Here is a 6175-nt window from a genome sequence, read left to right on the forward strand (position 1 = left end):
AATTTTTGAAAGTATTAAAATAGTCATTGAAAATTTTGCTGACTGAAAACCATTTTTGTGGCAAATTAAAAATATTGATTGATAACCATTTTCAAAATAGTTTCCCTTTAAAAATATGGAAAAAATGGGTCAATTGAAATAGTAAAAACAACTTTAAAATTTTGAAAGTTTTTTCAAACCTAATTTTTGTTTGTTTTGTTACTAGCTAGCTAGCTATTTAAGGGTTTGTACTGCCACTCATCACTGTAGTATTTGTGTCCCTTTTCTAGGTCAAAATGGTGCTTGGGGTAGGGTGCGCGATGTGTGGCTGGCTCCAGCTGGGCGGCATGGCTGCCTGTCCTGGTGCTGCCGTGCCACCAGCCACCGGTGCTCCAGGCAGCATGGTAAGGGAGCAAGGAGCGGGGAAGGAGGGTTAGATAGAGGGCAGGGGAGTTCGGGGTGGTGATCAGGGGCCGGGGGTGTAGATAGGGGTCGGGGCAGTCAGAGGGCAGGGGTTCTGGGGGCAGTTGGATGGGGCAGGGGTCACGGGGGGGCAGTCAGGAAGGAGGCGGGGTTGGATGGGGGCAACGGGGGGCAGTTAGGGGCAGGGGGGTGGTCAGGGGACAGAGAGCGGGGGTGGCTGGATGGGACAGGGTTCTGGGGGGGGCCCCCCATCAGGGAACAAGTGGGGTTGGATGGGGCAGGAGTCCAGGGGGCCGTCAGGGGCAAGAAGCAGGGGGGGGCGGGGTCGGATGGGGGGCGGGGTCCAGGCCATGCCTGGATGTTTGGGAAGGCACAGCCTCCCCTAACTGGCCCTCCATACAATTTCCTGAAACCCGCTGCGGCCCTCAGGCCAAAAAGTTTGCCCGCCCCTGGCCTAGAGCAGTGGTTCTCAAACTAGGGCCGCCGCTTGTTCAGAGAAAGCCCCTAGCGGGCCGGGCCGGTTCGTTTACCTGCCACGTCCCCGGGTTCGGCCGATCGCAGCTCCCCGTGGCTGCAGTTCGCCGCTCCAGGCCAATGGGAACTGCAGGAAGCGGCGCGGGCCGAGGGATGTACTGGCTGCCGTCTCCCACAGCCTGGAGTGGCGAACCGCAGCCACTGGGAGCTGCGATTGGCCGAACCTGCGGACGCCACAGGTAAACAAACTGGCCCGGCCCACCAGAGGCTTTCCCTGCACAAGTGGCGGCCCTAGTTTGAGAACCACTGGCCTAGAGAGTCATGTCCTGAACCAGGGTGTATCACATTAGCTGCTTACTTAGCACCCCCTTGTAGCCAGCAGTCACTCTATAGCACCTGCCTCCCTTCCCCCCCTTCAGGGCCCTTTAAGAACTTACAATTCAAAGGTGGTTCAAACAATCCCCAGAGGATGTCCCATTTATTTAGTCCTCTGGTATATACTTGGCCCCTAGGCCTCAACCTTAGTTCTGGGTCTCTCCCTTAATTAATCCAAAATAACAGACAACAAAAACTCACATAGTCTTCATCCCAGCTGGGTTTTATAGATCTCCCCAGCTTTTACAGGGTTTCTCCCAGGCTTCTCTACCTGGGGCATTTTCTCCCACCCTCTCCTGGTTCTTCAGCTTTTCCACTGTTGGCTTAGGGCTCTGCAGGAGCTTTCTTGCTCCCTGCAGAATCTACAGACACAGCTGTAGTCACTGGTGTTCCCCCCAGCTCACATACATACGCTCAAACACACACAAGCTACCTTTTATATTTGAATCACCTGATTCCTCTCAGATGGGCCTCAGTCAAGGCTGTCTTAGGCCCAGGCTCTCCAGCCCAAAGACAAGTCATCCTGTTACAGTGTCTCAAGCCTGTCTTCCACCAGTTCTGTCCATTGTAGAAGTTAACCATGGAATCATAGCAATGAGGAAACAGATAAGGGACATGTGAGGTACAGTTTAATGTTAATGTATGTTCAGCACTTTCAGTGGAGTTGCAATATAACAGCTGTAATTTGAATCTAGCTGTTAACAGATGTGTCTGGAGGAAAGCTTTTGGTGTTTATTTGGCTTAGGCTTTGGTTCCCTGGTATTGCATCACAAACATAAATATGATGTTCCCAGGTAATACTATTCCTAGATGATGTGTGTACTTTAAAAAAAATGGATAGGTGGTTTCAGTGCATAACTGGCACATTTGATGGCAGTTGAACCAATGAGCCTAACCTGGAATAAACATCTCTTCAGCTGAAAGAGTAGTTTAGTCTCCATGTCCATTCAATCCTTGGATTCTCTAGTGCAAGTGGTTACTCCAAGTTAGGTGTGAAACATATTGGCATGGGTGAGGCAGGGAATTTTTCACTGCTGTTATTCTTGAATTCACTCAAGTAAAAAAGATATAGAATTAATGTAATACTGATATGCATTGAGATCTGTGGGTAAAAAGTGCTATATAAATGCAAAGTATTAGTATTAGCTTATTCCTGTGTCAGTATACCATATACTGTAGCTAATTTGATATAATTAGCAGCTAATACCTCTAAATTATCAATTTTAATAGGACTTGTTACTTAATAGGAGAAAGGACAAATTTTGAAAAGAAAACTATTATGTTTTGTGCAGTAATGACTGATTTCATCTCTCTGCCTTTGTACACTTAATTAACAAATGATATCCAAACCAATAGTCTCAATGATATTCAGTTTACAGAAGCAAAAAGAAGAAGGGAAAAAAAAGACGTAAGCTAATGGTCTTAATCCTTTCGCAGCTGCCATTGGGGGGCTAAGAAATTACACTGTAATGGAGGGGGAAAAGCACCAGAGAAATGTATGTTATAGGTAACATGAAACAAGGTGTGGCATGGTAACTTCATTCACATGTAGTTTACATTCGATAAGAGAGAAGAAAACATTGAATTGTTTTCCACGAAACAATCAATATATTGTTTCCAAATATCAGATCTATAAACCAATATAACTCTAAGATTTTTTTAGAAGGAAGCACCAGCAATTAATACTCTGCATTTCTTCTGTGGAAAACCAGAAGAAATACTGCAATGGAAGACTATCTCTGGAGTCGTAGCATGTGCTATCAATTGAAGGATTGGGCCCTTGAAACATAAATAGAAATTCGGCCCATGAGGCTTGGTTCAAGCCTCCCTCAATACCACCACTACAATCAATGAAACCTGTCCCAGTGTGGGCTACTTCTGGCATTGTTTCAAGGTACTTGTATTCTGTGGCTACTTTCAAGTTTTGATAGGTCAGCTGCTGGTCTGGTTTAAAGTTGCTGTTTAAACTATTGTTGGAGCTGATCCTCAGATTAAACGGATTTGTAGATTTGATTTGTAGAACAGGTAATTCTGTATGAGGGGAACAAATTCTTTATTTTTCTACCTTTGGGTTGTTCAGCATGCCTTTTAAAAGATATCATATGAGGTTTCCTGTACATACTCATTCCAAAACCTTGGAGTCAGTTTCCCTTGGAAATAGGACTTGCCTTTCCCTCCTAGCTGATTTTGAACAGGGCCGGCGCAACCCATTAGGCGACCTAGGCGGTCGCCTAGGGCACTACAATTTGGGGGGTGGCGACCATGGTGGTATTTCGGTGGCGGGACCTTCCACCGCCACTGTGGGAGGGTGGCATTTCGGGGCGGGACCTTCTGCTGCCTAGGGCGGCAGAAAAGCTGGTGGCGCTCCTGATTTTGAACCATGTGCAGTTTTGATAGAAACGCCTAAGCTACATTTGGTCAGCTAACAAATGATGTTCTTGCAGAGTGAACGAGAGAGGGACCCAAATTTGATTTATATCTCGCAGTCCCAGTCAATGTGAAAGAGATTTCAAACCTACCTGAATACATTCCAACATCCTCATTTGCTCTTCTGTTTCAATTTATGTTCATTAATTTGTGTTCATTATGAGCAGAGTTCCAACTGCTTCATATGTGTCTGTGGATGATGCCTTTCCCTCAAATTACCAATGTTGTCTTGAAGCGGATTGATCTCTCTGATCTATAAATGTGAGAAATTCCAGAGTTGCTCCCACAATCACTTCTAATTTCTGAGAGACTGTTTCCTGATGCCTGTGGTGAACACAGAAGGTGTGAGGCTGTGTGGAAATTACTATTAGTTATTAGAAATTGCTATTAGTCACCAGATGAAAGATTTTTTCATTCCTGCCGAAACCTGCTTCTTTTTGCTTTCTCCTTATCTCCCCCCCCCGACTCCCGCACCATTGCTCCCTTTTTCCTTGAATTCTCCCCTTTCTTCCGCCTTTCATTTTCTCCTCTTTCCCTATCACCCGCTTAATCTGACCTCTTTGTGCAATTCTTTTTTGTAACTAAGCAATTAGAGCTAAATACTCTCAGCAAATCCAGAAGGTAGATCTTGGGTAACTGCAGAAATAAAAGCGATCTTGGCTGCCAGTGTGGAAAGACAGAGCTGCTGGATGTTTTCATACGCCAAAATGTGTTCCACACCTAATCTGCACCACCTCCATGTTAGTGCAAGATGATCTCCTAAAAGGTATTTTTTAAAGCTCAGTGCACCACATTTAGACTAACTGCTTAAAATGGAATCCATTTTTGGTAGCTATTTTGCCAATGTGAAGCACAAGTCTCTTCTGATATGGAGCTTCTAAGAAGGTAAGAGCATAAATCAGAGATGCAAAAAACTGTTATGTGTAAGCCACACTATCTCAGTGCTGGCCCCTGCACAAACAGTTAATGTGTTATCTATAGCTTTAATTAATACAGCTGGGTGTTTTGGCTCCAGCAGTAGAGGTTCATGCTTTAGAGGTTCCACGTGAAGCTGAACAAATAATGGATTTCTCAGTTAAGGGCCAAACTGGGGGAAAAAAGTTTGATTCAAACTGAATTTTTTTGTTGTTGTCATGGAGATGACAAACCAAAAAAACAACAACAACAAATAAACAAACAAAAAAACCCACATTTGTTTTGAATCTAACTGAACATTTTGTTCAACCCTAAATAAATGTTCTGTTTTTATTTCTTTTTGTTTTTCACCCTTTTCCCCCCTCACACAAATTAGTTAAACTTTGAAATGAAATATTGTTTTGAAATGAAAAGTCAAAATATTTTGACATTTCAATTTTTTTCAGGAAAAACTATTTGCCAATTCAACCTGAATTCACAAAGAGTTTCAATGTGTCCCCCGTCCCCCAACAATGCATTATTTTTTGCTGAAAAATATTGCCCAGCTCTAGTCTGGAGTTATTCTAATAAAATGGACTCTCACAACTGATTTAAATTAAAATATCCATAGGGGGGGGAAATTAGTCACATTAGTTCTGATACCAACCAGCAATAAGTAATATTGTCTTAAAGATTATCACAAAGTAGGCTTTGCATACCTCTTCCCATGTTGGTACCTACTCCATTCTGTTGTTGTCTGCTTTACAGTACTTGAAACCTATTTGCATGGGCGGCGCGTGAACCCCCACTTCAGGAAGGCTAGCCCTCCCGGCCCGGCCCCTTCTGCCCAAGACCCCATGGCCGGAGCCCCGAGGCCCCCCCCCTCTGTGGCTGGAGGAGCCCCAGCCTGCCTGCCCCAAGATGCTGACCTGCCTGCCTCCTAACTGCCCCTGGCCACCCCAGCCCCTGGCCACCAGCCCGACTGCTGGGCTGCCAGCTGGCCCAAGCTCCAGGCCGCTGGCTGGAGCTGAGCCCCTGCCAGCTTCAGGGAAGATGGAAAGTGAGGGCAGGGCCTCCCCTGGCCTATGATACCTGCTGCCCATGCCTATTTGCTTTCTCTATGAGCTAGAGTCACTGAGGGTCTCCTTGTATTTGTGGTGGAGAGTGGCAGAGCTATTAAAAGGGAAGCTTTTTCCATATTCCATTGGTCAGACTTCATGCAGGCAACTAGAATGCAAGTTTCTCCCAACCTGCCCCATCAGTGACCTCAGACTTATAGGACCACCCTTGTCTTGGATGAGAAGTAAGTTAAATTATAGGCTGCTGAATTGTTCTGTTACTGCCAACATTTTGGGCAGAAGTTGTAATAATGATAAAAAAGCCCCAGTGTAATGGATACCAACCTAACTCCGTAACTACAGGTTAGGTTTTGAAAATTACAAATATGTGTTTAAGTCAGGCTAACCAAAAAGTACTAGATGGTGCTTCAGCTGTGGCCAGCTGTATAGTATTTAGAAATTAGAAAGGAATGGTTTTTTTCTTCCAAAGTGGAAAAATTGTAATAGGTTGGTACATACTGAGCATACGCTCGTTTGTCCTTCTT

This window comes from Chrysemys picta, chromosome 1 (assembly GCF_011386835.1).
Source record: "Chrysemys picta bellii isolate R12L10 chromosome 1, ASM1138683v2, whole genome shotgun sequence".
In the NCBI taxonomy this organism is placed as follows: Eukaryota; Metazoa; Chordata; order Testudines; family Emydidae; genus Chrysemys; species Chrysemys picta.